Here is a 16008-nt window from a genome sequence, read left to right on the forward strand (position 1 = left end):
GTGTGCAGCTAGGAGAGGTGTAGTGGTTTGCAATACATTGCAATGTATTTCCTCTACCTACTGCAGAGGAAACACAGGGTATTGAAGTTCTAATGATCAACCAGGGCCATATGTGTGATTGATGTGAATTTTCCTATTAGTCCCTCTAACTGTTCAGAATGGCCCTGCTCAATCTTTCTTTCAGTGTTATAATTTTCTATTCAATAGAAAACTGAAGCTTGGTTATTCTTTCTGTTCTAGGATTGATTTCTAGGCACTCTAAATATGTGGTTGCTTGGAGATAATTTTTATTTCATACAAGAACTATCTCATGATTTTATTACAACTTTGAATACTGATAGTCATCAAGCACTGCATTTATACTTTAAATAATGCAGTAAAGTTGATTTTAATGACTTCTATATGTTTCTGAAGATGGGAAAAAGAAATAAATAATTCCTTGATAGGGCCTTAATGAAGTTAAAATTTCAGTAGTTGCATTCTAATATCAAAATGTTAATAGTGAATTAATAGTGTTATTCTCAGAAGTATAAAATGAGCAAAAAAGAGAACACTATATTAGAGGCATTGATTCTTAAACTAAATCAGAAGATACATAAATTCAGAAAATATCTATTTTCTTAAAATTAATGAATATTAGTCTCAAAATCACCCTTTATCCTCTTGCATATCATTTGGTCTTTTAAACTTCCCTTCCAGATTTTGGGAATAAAAGTTGCCTGTTGAGCTTCTGTGGAGATATTTAGCAACATGAGGCACTTGAAAAATTTTCTCATCTGAGTGGGTGATTGGTCACTGCAAGACCCAAGCCTGTCAGAATTCAGGGAGGGTATAGACTGTGCTCTTATCTTACATGGCTTAGTTGTAGTTAATCCTGTGAGGAGCAGGGAATTGAGCTTGAATTCTTATGGATCCTTCCACACACCTTCAGATATTCTATGACCCCATGATTATTATAAATATCCATGAATTCCACAGGGATATAATGAATATATAGTCTCTTTCCAGCACAGACAATTTCCAAAGTTGCTCATTTATTTTGCAGCTACAGATTCTGACAGCTTGGAAAGGAAAAAAAAAATTTCTAAGACCATCAACTTTCTCACCAGTTTGTAAAATTTTGTTATCATGTTTCTTTTCAGGTTTCTAATAAGGATGTCCAGTGTCATGCGCTCCTGCAGAAAGTCTATATTTTTATTTATTTTTATTTTTATAGCTGCTAGAGCAGGTATAAAACAAGACAACCTCTTTCCACAGCCTCTAGCTTTGGAAATTTGATATCCGCAGACTTGCACAAAAAATGCTCTGTCTCTTTTGAACTGCATGCTAATGTCTTACTATCTGTAATTAAAATGATTGCCAAACAAGGCATTTTCTCTGAAGCCCTCTTGTTACAGATCTGCCTGTCCTTTGTCACATTTTTTATGTTTTTACTGTATTTTAAATTTTGTTCCATTCCAAGCTCTCAGAATCTCTAGCTGCAAAATAAATTAGTTATTAGTTAACTCTTATTAGTTCTTGTTCTCTTTTTTAAAGATGGAAAACTTCAGTAACAAACAACATTTTAAAATATATTTCATCTTTAGTATTTTCTTTTGGAAATTTCAATAAGCACTTGTACTTTCTTGCACCTTCTATAATTTTTGTACTTTTATTAGATCATAGGATATAATTCAGCTGGGACTTTGTTTGTAGTGCTGTCTTTTTGATTATCAGCATATTAGCTCCAATTGTAAGTGATGATGACAGCAGACTGTTGAGAAGAATTTGGGAGGGAGGATATCCATATAGTTTGTCTTGTGCCAGTGAATGATATGTGTGAGTTCTAATCTCAGTTAATAATTTTCCAAATACTGTTCATTTTTCTAACAATTTTCTAATAAGCTCTTTGTGTCACTTCCTTTGTCCAGTTCTCTACTCCCTTGACCTACAGGGGCAGTTTATGGCATTTCAGCAGTCCCTTGCTCTCTGAATTTATTAAGATACCTTAAAAGCAATAAAAAGAAAATAATTGATTCTGCCTATAGGCTCATAGGAAAATTATTACTTTTCATTCTCTTTTAATCTACCTCTTCCAATTTTCTCCTAAAACCAAAGTGTCTTCTAGCTAATGAAGTGACTTTCATTGTCTTGGTTACTTCTTGTAGAGAACAATGTTGTTCCAAGTTATGCTTTTGTATCTCCAGTTTACAAATGGGTTTACAGTCTGTCAGTGAGTATTTCTACACATATTGCCTGTAAAACCTTTTTCTTGAAAGGGCTATTTGGACCTTTACCTTTTATAGATGCAAGTTTTATTGACTTAAAAGTCAATATTTTTACAATAAAGATATAATACATTTCCTGGTCATTTCTTAGTAGTCTCCCAGTATATTTGCATTTCTATTTTTATATTCTTTTATCAGTGTATAAAACTACCTCTAAAAACTAACTTTTTAGCCATGGTCCCAAACAGATAAATGTGCCTTCTCAAACAATTCCTCAGCCTCTGCTGCTTCCTTATTTCAAATGCCCATCTATGTGGATCCCCAAATAATCCTTTCCATGAACCTATTTTCTTTTATCTCTAACCATGGAAACTCACCACCACCCTGACCTTAATCTTCCATCTGGAGGGTTTCAGTCTGTCACCTGGGTGAAGAAGCAGATTTGTATAAAGACACTGGTGTTTGGGCAGAACTGGGAGGGTATTTCTCCTTTTTGCAGGTCATCCTCCTTCTCATTTCCTGTGTTAATCTATTAATATCACTCTATTTTTCTTCTTGGGTTTAGACTTGTGCTTTACAACAGCCATGTTTCTTCATACGTCTGTGTTGCAATTTAGGAATTCTCTTCTCCAATTTCATGTTCCCACTGAAACCATGCCTGCTCAATCACTTCCCCCTCCCCTCCCCTCTTGTAAGAGCTGGAGAGGAGAATGGGGGGCAAAAAAGGTGAAAACCGTGGGTGGAGATAAGACCAATTTACTGGAAACATCAATGAGATAAGAAAATGAACACTAGCGGCAACAATATTCATGACAAAAGTGTACAAGAGAGAAGTGAGTGATTCACGTGCTTTCACAGGATTTCCACCCCAGGAAATGACAAGAGGTGGTATAGTATAACCTCTGGGTCCTATCCATGCACCCCCCTGGCTACTGCAAAAAATTAACCCTGTCCTGGCAGGAACCAGGACAGTCTGTTACCAACAACAGTTCTTTTACTGCCTTTCATATTATTGCTTAGATATACCTAAATTCCCTCAACCAACCATAACTTCATTCTTTTTATTTGCCATTTTTCCTTTCTCTGCTATGGACTACATTTATGTTTTGTATTAGAAAAATCCACTCCTCTAAAATGGTGAAGCTTTTCACTTTCTAATAAATTTTCCTCATAATCTTTCTGAACTAAATTCAGATTCTGTAGAACTGCATTCCTCCTTTCTTTTCTTTTTGATCTGCTACTGTTCTTGAGATGTAAAATACATTGCAATGTAAACTGCTTTTAAATGAAAGTGGTCTCTGTTTTTCTTTTACTGTTTTAATATGGCCAGTAGTCTCATTCAGTTCCTAGTAGCCCTTGTTGGAAACAGCTAATTTTTAGCTTATTTCTTGAGGCTTTAAATTTAGAACAGATTAGAAGAGTTCATCTTCCAGATTCATATAGTTTTGTGGTTTTATTCAGTATTCATAGATTAACAATCCTATTTCCAGTTCCTTCTAATTGATTTTAAATCTATCAAATTCTGATTGCACTGACAATTTAGGTATCAGATTACTAAAGTTAAGCCAGAGAAGAAAAGACAATGCATTTTTCCTGAGATATCCATTTCAAGGGGTTTCAGGTTGTGCATATTTCTTCAGGTTTCAGTCACAATACATTTGCTCAACTTGTGTGAAGTCAAAAATGCTAATTTTCATATAGTTTTGACAGTATTTTTTATTTTGTAAAGAAATCAGAGGCTATCAAAACAGCCTGTTTTATTCATTACACTCTCCATTATTTTGTTTACAGCTCAGCAAAAAATCAGAGAGAGAAGGACTGGAAGGAGAGCACAAAAGAGAGAACACAGATTGTTTTATGAATTACAAGACATACAAATAAATATCTTGGTAAATGCAGTTCAAGTTTGACCAAATAGAAAAAATATCTTGCACAAATTACCTGGAAATGGGTGTGTACCCTAAATATTATAGAGTAATTTGATAGCATCTAAGAAATACCTGCAGCTATCTCAACCAAACTCTATATTTTCTGGGCTGGGTACTTAAACTTTCAGTCAATGCAGTATTTTCTGCCTCTTTTATTCTTTTTGCACAAATGGAAAGTATTTCTCTTTTCCTGAACCCCACAGCCCAAGGTAGAATTTATCTGACTGAATGAAGAGCTGTTTGACTGTATTAATAAACTCCTTAAAAGCTGATGCAAATAAACAAGGATTTTTAGGACATGATTCTTCTTTTCTTCATGAAAAAGAAGTGAGTCAGGTGAATGGTGATTGAAACAGCCCATATATCTGTGTTAATTTTTAGGGAAAGTCTAGAATACAAGAAGAATCCCACATATGTCCAGCTATACTTATATACACGATAAATTATATTAACTACTGGCCAATGTGCATGTTCTTGAAATTGAAAAGGATCACTGGAATCACATAATCTGATTTCCTGAATAACCAAGATCTGGTAATTTACATGATAATCTTTCCACTGAGCCAAATAAATTGTGACCCAGTGAAAAAAGTGAAATTTTCCTTATCTATATTCTTCTTCTTCTTCTAATGGGATGAAACTCTTGTGCCATCTTAAATTTAAAATCGAAATGTAATGTTAAAAAGGTATTTACTAGAGTCTGGAGCATTTCCACAACACAATTAGTAAGTTTGTTTTCAGCCCTTTGCCCAAAAATATGTATTGCCTACTTACTTTACAGCCCTGTTTGTAAAACAGTACAGCCCAATACTCAATGCCTTGAAAATCACTTCATATTTCTAAACTTCTGGTGAAGGTAAGATTGGGGTTTAGAGTCACTTTATTTCGGTATTTTATATACATTTCATTATATCATGAAAGTGCTTTTGTTTTGTCTTTTTATTGTAGTGCTAAATTTGGCTGTAGATTTTAATAACTGTGCTCCAGGTGCTTTGAGAAACTGTGCTTTGAGACCATGCTGAAAGGTATTTTATCAATTTATTCTGTTATTACTCTGCCCAAAGGCTCACCTCATTTTCAGCATAGGCCACTTGTTTTTTGTGGAGTCATCACTTTTCCCCTCTATTCATTCATCCTTCCTTTCCCCCAGACTTTTCTTTCTCATTGAGAAGACCAGCTATTTCTAAAGCATGGCTCTATCTGGTAGGATTATTCTACATTGCAATTTGCCTGGTGCCACCCTCCTCAGGAGCAAAAGCTATCAGGATTCACAGCGGGTGTACCCTGATTAGAAAGAGGAGTATAAGAGACATATGAAGTGCCACAGTTGAAAATATATACCGGGTTCAGAAGAATTTGAAAATTTTCATCTCTGCTTTCCTAAATCTGCCAACTATCAATGCTAGTTTTGAGGCGATGGGAGAGAGTTTAAGCTAGCAGTGAGATTAATTTCTTACATGTTATTTGTGTTAAGGGAAGGGAAATGTCACTGAACCACAAATCTCTTAAGTTTTCACGAGAAAGGAGACCTTTTCAAGCCTTGCTTTGTGGCTTTCAGCTAAACTCTTAATGTTCACCTCTGAGCCCACAAATTTTGAGCTCGTCTGTGGTGACTGAGGACACATCTTTTTAGAGTGAAAATGAAACCTGCAGAAACAGAGAAACTGTTTTGGCCTGAACAGCATGAAGCATGTATGGCTCCATGGGATCGTTCTGGATGTGTGTCATGGTCAGCCTTGCTGAGGGCATGCTGTCCCATCAGCCAGGTCATCAGTGAAGACATTAAAGAGGGCTGAACCCTGTCCTGACCCCTGTCCTGACCCCTGGCCTACACCACTGGTTACTGGCTTCTGGCTGGCACTGCCCTTTGGGTTTGGCAATTCAGGCATTGCTCAGTCCACTTCACTGGTTATCCAGCCACCTGTGGCTTCATCAGCCTCCCCGTGGGAATGGTATGGGAGACAGGATTGAAAGCCTTTCTGAAGGCAAGGTAAACAACATCCACTGCTCTCTTGACCAAGGGGAGACAAATAACTTTCAGAAAGCCTTTGTCTAAGTCTCTGAGGGAAGCAAATCCATCATATAAGCTGGTTTATGGTGTACAATAATAATAAAAAAAGATGTATAAATTATCCTTTACTGCTGCCAACAGAATAGTCCTACTCTTCCTCTTTTACAGAGGGAGAATAAAGCCAGACCCTTACAAGTTAAGCTATTTATAGATTGCAAGTGGGACACTTAGATTGGATTGCTTCTACAGTTCTACAGCTGCTTTTCTTTCCACAACATCTACAAAGGCAGCCTAGAATACAGTTATTTATTTAGACCTCAGCTAATTTCCTAAAACTAGATTGGCTGAAATCAGACTACAATTTAAAGTGCATTTTTCACCACTGCATACCGTAGCATTTTGCTGCCTCAGTGTGTTTGAGTAGAGCTGTTTAATATAATTGCCAGCCATTTGGCTAGGATGCTGAGTACTGAGATGGTAATACTTGCAGATGATGCGTTTGCTTAAATGACCAGGGCCAAATTATCTGTCACTACCCTTTTTTGAAGAAAAATATGAATTACATAGAACACTGATCTGACTTGGCATTTCCTGTACAGCATACTCTCTGCCTAATGCCTACAACAAGACTTTATCACTTTTGAATAAAATCCATAAAACCCACCAGCAACAGCAGCAGAAAACGCTCTGGTGGATTTCACACATTGGTCTCTTTTATATAATCAAAGTCCTGCTGAAAAGGAGACAGAAGATGGGGTAATTTGGGGCATTTAGGGGTTGAGAAAAGAAGACTACAGATGTATTATGAGCCTGACTTCTGTTCAAAACATTTGGAATTTTTTCAGAGGAAACTTTTCAAAGATCTACTGATCTTTGTTGGAACATTGTTCTGCAGCAAAATCCCTTAGCTGCACTCTCTCAGCCAAGAAAGTTTTATTCCCAGTTTTCACACATTTTGCTCTGGATTCCTGGCTCAGAGAGAGAAAGGAAAAGAGGCTCAACCACTAAATTTTTTCCAAGGAAGAAAGATAGCAATATTGTCATGCAGCATCTCAAAACCTGTGCTCATAGTGCCAGCCAGAAAACAGAAGAGGCACCCAGACACTTACCAGTTTTGAAAACTATTCTTTTATTTTCTTTTTTTTTTTTCCCAAATACTTGAGCTTATTAAGGTACTGTTATTTTATCTGTATAAATTGCCAACAAACAAAATTAGCTGGCAAGTCAAGAGCTATGCAAATACTGGACAATTTTTTCTTTGCTTCAACTCTAAAACACAGTGGGATGAGAAGAAAATAGTTCTTACTTTCCACAGCTTAAAGACAGGTCTATGTTTGGCATGGATGAAGCATGGAGCAACTTTAATAACAACACAAGACGTAGTACTATAACCCAGGTTCATAAGCTTCTTTTTCGTTGCTTCAACAAAACCACCACTTAAATCAAACTCTCCTTAAGAAATGCTGATCTGCAGAATATTACCAGATGGGTCTCCTGCCTTCTGAAGAAAGGGGGAAATGAGAGAGCCTCATGTTTAACGGCATATGAAAGAAGAAATACAATGTGTAAACTTTCCACTGACGGATATAATAGTGTTCTCACTTTTAAAGAAAAACAGTACTTCCTAGCAGGAGGCCTGCAAGAAATTTAACAATTACTCAAGATTTAGTTGTACACCATGGCATTTTCAAACATGTGCAGAGTCTGTTATTTTTTGTAATTAAATAATTTAAATAATAAATAATGTAATTAAAATATATTTGAACCCAGCAATCCCTAGGGCTTGAACTATGTGCAGAGAAGTGATGCATATTCAATGTGAAGTTTAATGAGTAAGAAAATGCAGAATCCTGGAAATCTGGTAATGTACAATATAGTTTTGGCACTCTCCCCCTTCTCCCCCATTCCTTTTCAGAGCAAAAAAGGGCCCAATTTACCAAATCAGACTTTAAATCATTCACAACTCTCTTTTCCTAAAAAGGAAATATTGCTAGTGTTTAGGATTTTTTTAGCACAACATGTGGTTACCCAAATGTTTCCATACAATAGCCCTAGTGAAAAGTGATAGGAAATTGACTCTGTAACCTTGTAAAAACAATGTTTACTTTACCATCATCAGAATTTTACAGACTGTAGGAAATCGTTACTTGTCTCTTCGTTTCAAGGCTGACCCTGATTAAAAACTTCTGCTGAGATTTTCAGAAGAGACTAATATTGTCAGAGCTTTGCTGTTAGGGATCATCACTGTTTTTGATTCTCTAAGGGTGGTTGCTTTCTAAGGAGTGTTATCTCAATATCAGTCTCTGTGAAGCCCTGCAACAAAAACTGAGGGTCCCCAGTCCCTCTACCTAACTCACTGAAGATGCTCAGTTTTGATGTTCAGTTTTCTTGATGTTGCCTTTCAGAGAAATACAGTTTTCTCTCTGTGGTTTAGGCTGCTGATTGCATGCAGAAGGACTTGCTCTTGAAGCATGTTTTTCCCCATGGCTGGATCAGGCACAGAATACAATCCAGATACCTCTGCCTTTGGGCAAGGGGCAGGCCAGGAGATGCGAGGGCACAAGGACTTCCAGTGCTTAAGCAGGGGTGCTGCAGTGTGTATTCCCCCAGGTACCAGGGTTTGCTGCTTTGCAAAAGGACAACAGGAGCCTTACTGTCAGTGGCCATGCAAGGATGGCAAACCTCATGTGAGCCCAAGCAGTCAGCCCGAATCAGGGCTGTCCTCACCCCCAGCATGGGGCAGTACCCATGAGAAAATGTCAGCCTAAACAGGCTCTGATGTTCTGCACACTTTTGTGGGTTACAAAGGGTTATGCTGATGCTACTAAGTGTGCTGGTTTCATAACCATTTAATATTTAAAATTTTCATTGAGTTTTCTTTGTGTGTGTGTGCATGTGTGTGGCTTTTGCTCCCTTTCAAGCCCCAGCTCTTGCAGTAGGAGAAGCTGAGTTTCTCCTGAAAACTGCCTGCCAGGAAGACTGATGAAAATTTAAAACACAGGATGGTAAAGATTCAAAAACCAGATGAATAAATAAAATAAAATTTTAAAAATCTCCTTACATTTTTATTGTTGTCTTAGCACTGATGGTTGTAAGGCCTGTCTAATGGTTTCAGGAGGCCTGAGTCGGGGGTTGAAATCATTAGCAATATTGATGCCTTTAAGAAGCGAATGCTTAATGTTGCCTTTCTTGTGCCTGGGCACATTGCTGTTCAGCCTGCTACTGTGATTATAGACAAAAGAGCCTTTGTTTCAAGTGCTAAAGTTCAAATGCTAAAGTTGGTGCTGAAGACCCAGGAAAATATCCTGACATGAATATGGTGTACACATGTCTATGTGGCCACTTTGCATTATATTTAGCTATTATCAGTATTTACATACCAGAGTAATTCAAGGTTTGAAATACGTGATTACAGAGCAGCCGAGTGATAGCTCCCCTGAGTGTTTTAAAGATTCCATCAATGAGAATAGGCTGTGTGCACATGTCCTTTTCCATCCCTGCCATGTCAAAAATTCAAAATTATAAACTTAAGAGGTTCTTAAAAATTAAAGTAGTGACTGGTTTAAAGTTCTTGTGATTGTTCAGAGTAAGGTGAATTCTCTGTCTGTTTCCAGTTTTGGGCATGCCACAGAAAAGTATTTCCACCTCTAACACTGACTGAGCTCACTGGAAACTTTGTGTGCCTACACTAGAGCTGGGCATGTGATTGTTTGCTGTAGTATATAGATAAGAGTGGGAACCCTTCACTAAATATTTCCTTCGACATAGTATTGACTTCAAAGCTTTAACGTATTTATGAAAACTAATAATATAATACAATATCCAGCTGCAGAAAGTTATATTCACCATTCAGTGAAATGTAGCCATTCTGTTCCACAGCGCTGTTCGCTGTGCTGGGGACATGGAAGGATTTCCAAGTGGTCAGAAGGTGGCAGCAGATCTCTGTTTCATTTCTCTTGAGGTGCCCTCAACCTCAGAAAGAGAAGGAAAGAACAAAGTTTTAAATAAACCCAATGAAGAAAAATGGTACCACAACTTTAATGCCACAGGTAGCTAGAAAGGATTGTCTCGAACCTCTGCTGATCACATTGCACTAATTCAATAGTAGGTCCCTCACCACATGCTTTGAAGATTCAGCAGAAAAAGGGAAGCATCCCCAGTTTAAATGGCAGCCTGGGAAGTGGCTGGACAGTGTCTGGCCTCAGTGAATGTGCAGCTAAAGGCAAAAGTGGCCTCGGGTCTCACACCAAACTCACCAGCATTGTACCTTTACTCTCACTGGACTAACACAATTATTAATAAGCCTGATGCATCTGTAGCTGAGTCTAGGAGTTAGGTCATGCAGCTGTCATCTCTTGCAGGACCAGAATCCGTTTGCTTTTCCATCCCTTCTTGGAGAAATGCTTGGACAGATGTAGAGGGAGGGCATCTTTTACACAAAGGGAAAAGCTGCTCCTTTTTTTCTGTGAACTATGTTCAGGGAAGTCTGCAGGAGGGTCACAATGGATCCTCCTCAGATGGGGGGCCTTCCCTGTGCACAGGAGTCCCTAGGCAGTTTCCAGGCCACATAAGAGACAGGAATGGGAGCTGATGCCCATGGCAGCCCATCATGCTTGCTTTGGGTGCTCACTTGTTGGACAGATGCCTGCAGCCTTCCCATCTTCCCTAACAAGGCAGAGACTTATAGGATTTAAAATCCCACATTTCTGTGAATCCTGATAAATGTGTCTACAGAGGCACCCTGAAACAATCCTGGTTCAAAACAGGGGCAAACAAAAAAAAATTATTGATGTGCCTGTCCATGTCCCATCTCTTCTTGGTTTTGCTGCATTGTCCTTATTAGTAAACTCATTTTTTAACTTTTGATCTGGTTACTTACAGATTGCAATTGCTCTAGTCTATGAGCCACTGACACAGAAGGTTCACTGTTAAAAAGGAAAAGAATTTGAAGGGGAAGGAGGGAACTGTTTAATAACAGCAATAAAAGGTAATAATTAATGATTTAGCTGTAAAGGTGAGAAGCTGAAGCCAACATTTACTAAATAGTGTATTGTTAAAAAGGGAAACTCCATCTGTGTTAATGTTTTTAAACAGGTGAGGTGGAGCTTACCAATGAAGGGAAGCTTTCTTTCTGTAGGTTGATCTTAGGTGTCAAAACACATTTTAAATGAACTTATTTCCACAAGTGCAAGACAGCCAGCTTTGTTTTTTCAAGGACTGTCTCTGATTGTATAACTTAGTTCCTCTGGAAATAAACCAAAGCACTAGGTCTGATTCATGGATACCTAAATTCAAAGAGTGGCATGAGACTCTCACCTGACCACAACATAAGCCACACTCTTTTACTATATCAAATCCAGTGATGTGGGTGGTTAATTTAAAATATATCTCTTATGAAAATAACCAGGTTTGACTTAAGGACTGCATGGAGGTAGTGGATGAGTCCTGATGATTGGTTATTAGCACAGTTAAACATCGTACCTAATGTCCAAGTTGGATGTTCCTAACTGACACAGGAAAGGAAGCAACTAAAGAGTCACAAGGACAGTTAGAAAGTTAATACACTCGCAGAGACTTAGTCAAAATGTTATCAGATGTATAGAATCAGAAATGGAAAATTTTGTCCATCTGTCCATGAAGATTTGCATTTCACCATGCACTACACAGTTTTCTCGTGTCTCCAGTTTTCATCCACCAGCAGGAAATTCTCAAGTTCTCAATTTGTCAGTATTCAGAACTTTGCTTCAGATAAGAATATATTTCACTGGACAATGTTAAAGAAATAAAACATAATGTACAGATCAAGCTGATAGCTGTCTTTCTCTTGGCCAGCTTCTCATGTTAAGGACTCTCTACTTCCCCTCCTCTGATTTTCAGTGGATACTATTGAGCTCAGGTCTAGTACTGTGAGTTAAGTTATGTTACATGGCTCTCCATTCACATAACTAAAAGCAGAAACTATCTTTAAAGTATTTTAATTAAATTTCATTACAATGTTAATTTTATGATGGTTATTTTAATTTACTGTGAGTATAATTAAAATATAATATACTTCATATAAATTATTATAAAAATTATTTTTACTGCTTCCTAGAAGAGGGAGAGAGTTCAGAAAGACTATTTCTAGCAAATCCTTTTTAAAACATCATCTCAGCTGAAATGAAGGATAACACACAAAAGGCCCAACCACTGGCATGAAAAGAAAAAGAGGAAAATAATGAGACAAGCAGTTCTTAGTAAAGGCTTCAAAGGGTGATGCTGTTTGGTGGAGCTATGCCAGATTAGTATTACAAAATACTTCAGGATAATTCACAGGAAGAAGTTTATTTTTTAGGAAGGGGATGTCACTAGCAGAAACCGTGCCAGTATTGTTAAAAAGGTGGTTTTGGAAAGGAGGTTGGAATCTAATCATTCAGAACCTTGAGGTAAGAAGAATTAAGGAAAGAGATTTGGAATAGTTTTATGCCAAACTATTCAACAAATGGCTCAGGGCCAGGACTCAGCCTGCAAGGACATTTTCCCACCTGGGGGAACACTGGCCAGTCAGCCATGGGCCTGTTTCTATATCCTATGGAAGGAGGGAGAAGGTGCAGATCTGGGTCAACTGGAGCAGCCCTGTAGCAATATGTCTATATCTGTTTGGCCTCATAACACCTCTCTGGGAATAAAAATATCTTGTAGAATATGAAAGTTGTCCATCCAGAGAATGAAAGAAATTCCAAGTAGGTGTGAGGGGCAGACTCTGAGATATTTGGTCCACCTCTAGCAACTCAAACTGAAACTGATATGAACTATGTCCCTCTGGGGGTTAAACCTGAGGTAAGAATAAGGACCACTTCTTTCCTAGTGTCTTTTTTCCCAAACTATTTTATAAAACTAAAGGATGCTGATTTCCCTTGCCTTATAACTATGACATGAAAGCATTTCCATTTGCTCCCTTATATCAAAAATGGTAGCAACCTGAGATGTTTGTTACTGTGATTTATAGATGTAGTCTTACTTAAATATTTGTTTTCTAAGTTTGACTAAACTCTTGGTTAAATAAAAAGAAAAAAACCCAACTTGCCATGATTTTTACAAGTTACAAGGAATGTACTATTATTCTCATTGCTCTATAGAGAAACTAATATAAACACAACGAACAAAGTACAAGACTAAGCTTCAAGTAGAGATGACAGAAAAATATTATATTTCATGCTGGTAGAAACAACATGTAGGTCAGTCTCCTCCTTTTGTGTCAGGTTGCCTTTATGTGACTGTGACTTCAGTCACAGTTTTCCTGATGTAGACTTGTGCTAGACAATAAATGCAGTTAAAGTTCTGATGGCCGATTGAAAGTTCAATGTTTGGTTACCTGGACTCGGGAAAGCAATAAGAACTTCCGATTACATCTTTCAAGCTGTGGCACTTGAGCTGCAACCCCACACTATACCAACTGGCAGAAGGCAGAGTGATTTCATCAAAAGATAGGGAGAATTCTGTTTTCCTGCCTTGGATCATCCTCACCTGAATGCACCCACCTTCAAAACACATCACAAGGACCATTTTTTCTGAAGTACATTTTCTGGAGAAGAGAGACCATCTGAAAAAAAAAAACCAAAAAAAACAGGGTAGAAATAATTTTGCTCTTGCTTTTCAGCTACTGGTTTTTGTATCTCAGAATTCAGTTTTTTAGAACTTTAGATGTTAAACTGGTGATACAAGTAGGCTTTACAGGTGAGGAAAACCACATAAAAGTAAGAATGTCATAGTATGTTAGATCAAAGGTCCATTAGATCTAATATCTTCTAAAGAAACCTAAAAAAAGACAAAATTAATCACAATACTTTTGTGATACACGTTCCCCAGTCTCTGTTGATTCACGGCTCAAGAGCTCCTTTGCATGTGATCTTTGCATTTAGATGAAAAAAAGCTATGCAGCCTGCAGTGGAGGGAGAGGGCAGGCATTTAGGGGAAAGGATGGTTGAGAAAACAGTAGAAAAGTTAACAGCAGGACAAGAGAGCAGGCATCTTCCCTCTTTCAATGAAAAGGGGACACTGACCTCAAGCACAGGGAAAATGTACTTGTGATCTACTGGTATTTGTTTTCTTATAGCATTTCATAGCTCTTGTCATGTAAACTCTCATTAAATCTGTGGGACAATCTACAGCATACAGTGTTACCCCTTTGTTGTACCAGTCTCAATAGCTCTCCTAAACAACCTGATTTTTTTCTGAGTCCTATGGATGATATAGCTTTGACTTTTTCTGATGTCCAGTTGAAGCAATATGAGTTACAGTGAAAACCTTTTAAATGAGTTATTTTATATACCTACTACTTGCAAGTCGGAGCAATATTTAGAGTAGGGAAGGTCTGGTGGTGAAAAGAATGTTTTATTTCCCAGTAAAAAGGAAATATTTTAAGAGTACTTTCTATGGCAGTAAAGCAGAGACTATTTAAACATGACATCCATATTTATAATGAGTGCACTTTGATCTGTAAACAATCCTTAAAAATTAAATAGGGATGTTGGTTTTAATAGTTCTTTCGCTAGCCCTGACCTACAGGTGTGCACAAAGAGAGCGTGTTTCCTAATGCAGTCAATTGACTTCCCCTGATTTACAACATCTTCACTCCCTGCTCCATGTGCTCCAGAGGTTTAAGTTCCATTTTTCTATTTGGACCTGACCTGGATTCATTTTATTTTATTTTATTCCCCAGCTACACCAGGCAGCAAGATAAGAATTACTTTCACACATGACTCTTTGTTTGCATAACACTTGCTTCCACTTAGTAAGAAATACATGACTATTTCAAGTTACATTTCCTTTGAAAAACAATGGTTTAATTTGAGCCGTGAAATGTTCCTTCACACTCCTTTTTTTCACCAACTTTTTTCAATATGAAGCTTCAATTAAAATCTAAAAGGCTGACTCTAGTTTTATACCCAGCTATGTTTGTGCACTTGGGGTTTCTCCTGAAGTTTGCATTAAATGGTCATTTTAGAGACATATTTCCTTCAAAATTCAGTAGCTCTGTGAGAGAGCCATGCACTCTTTCTGTCTGCTATCATTCCCCCAGGGATTTCCAGGTGTGAGTTTCTGTGCTTTGAATAAGTAGAAGGAAAGATGAGAAGGTGAGAAACATGGACCATCCCTCTTAGCCAGCAGAAACACACTGATAAGGAAGCTGTGATGAAACTTGTGACATCAACTTTACTCTTCTGAGAGAGGACTCTGAAGCAACTAGGAATTGAGTAGCTACTGATAATTCTGTTTGTCTATGCAATCACAGAGAACAAAAGATTATGGGAAAGTGAAGGGCATCCTCCTTATCAACTATGTCCATAATGCATCCTAGCCAACATAGGCAACCTTCTGTGGCTTCTCACTTTGCTTAAATACTGTTAATTTTACATTTTTGGCCCCTGAAAGAGCAAATCGCACAAAAGAAATGTGGCAAAATTCAGTTCATTACAGAACACATTTCTCCAAAAGGAAATATGAGAGTACTCTCCCTCAAGCAAAGCTGTTGACAGCCCACTGCTTGCAGAAGGTCCCTTCTCTTAATCTGAAATCCAAATACAAGAACACCAAAACCCAATGTGATGATTTTGCTACATAAATTACATTTAACCAGGTTATTCCATTATCAACTTTGTGAAGGTAAGGAGATCAGCATAGATGCCATTCTTTCTACAATGATTTTATGCCCTCAGCTGATGAATCACATGTGAACACAGGTATGGTACTGTCGAGGCAGTAGGAAGTGAAAGCCACTTCAGTTACACCTGCACCACATCCTTGGATACAGTGTCTGTGTGCAGAGTTCCTCCTGGGTCCTGTTCCTGCCAGCACTGACATTTCATAGTGTCTGTGCTGA

General features: G+C 37.8%; 1 long non-coding RNA gene across 1 annotated transcript in view; it reads right to left on the reverse strand.

Annotated features, from left to right (window-relative positions):
* Positions 1-5945: 5945 nt before the first annotated feature.
* Positions 5946-16008, reverse strand: part of LOC146768748 (uncharacterized) — a 36713-nt gene continuing 26650 nt past the window's right edge. The window contains exons 2-3 of the long non-coding RNA XR_014956116.1: positions 13667-13728; positions 5946-10118 (exon numbers count right to left, since the gene is read on the reverse strand). This is a non-coding gene — a long non-coding RNA (uncharacterized LOC146768748). The remainder of the gene's footprint in view (positions 10119-13666; positions 13729-16008) is intronic.

The sequence above is a fragment of the Lonchura striata genome, chromosome 1 (assembly GCF_050655825.1).
Source record: "Lonchura striata isolate lonStrDom1 chromosome 1, ASM5065582v1, whole genome shotgun sequence".
In the NCBI taxonomy this organism is placed as follows: Eukaryota; Metazoa; Chordata; class Aves; order Passeriformes; family Estrildidae; genus Lonchura; species Lonchura striata.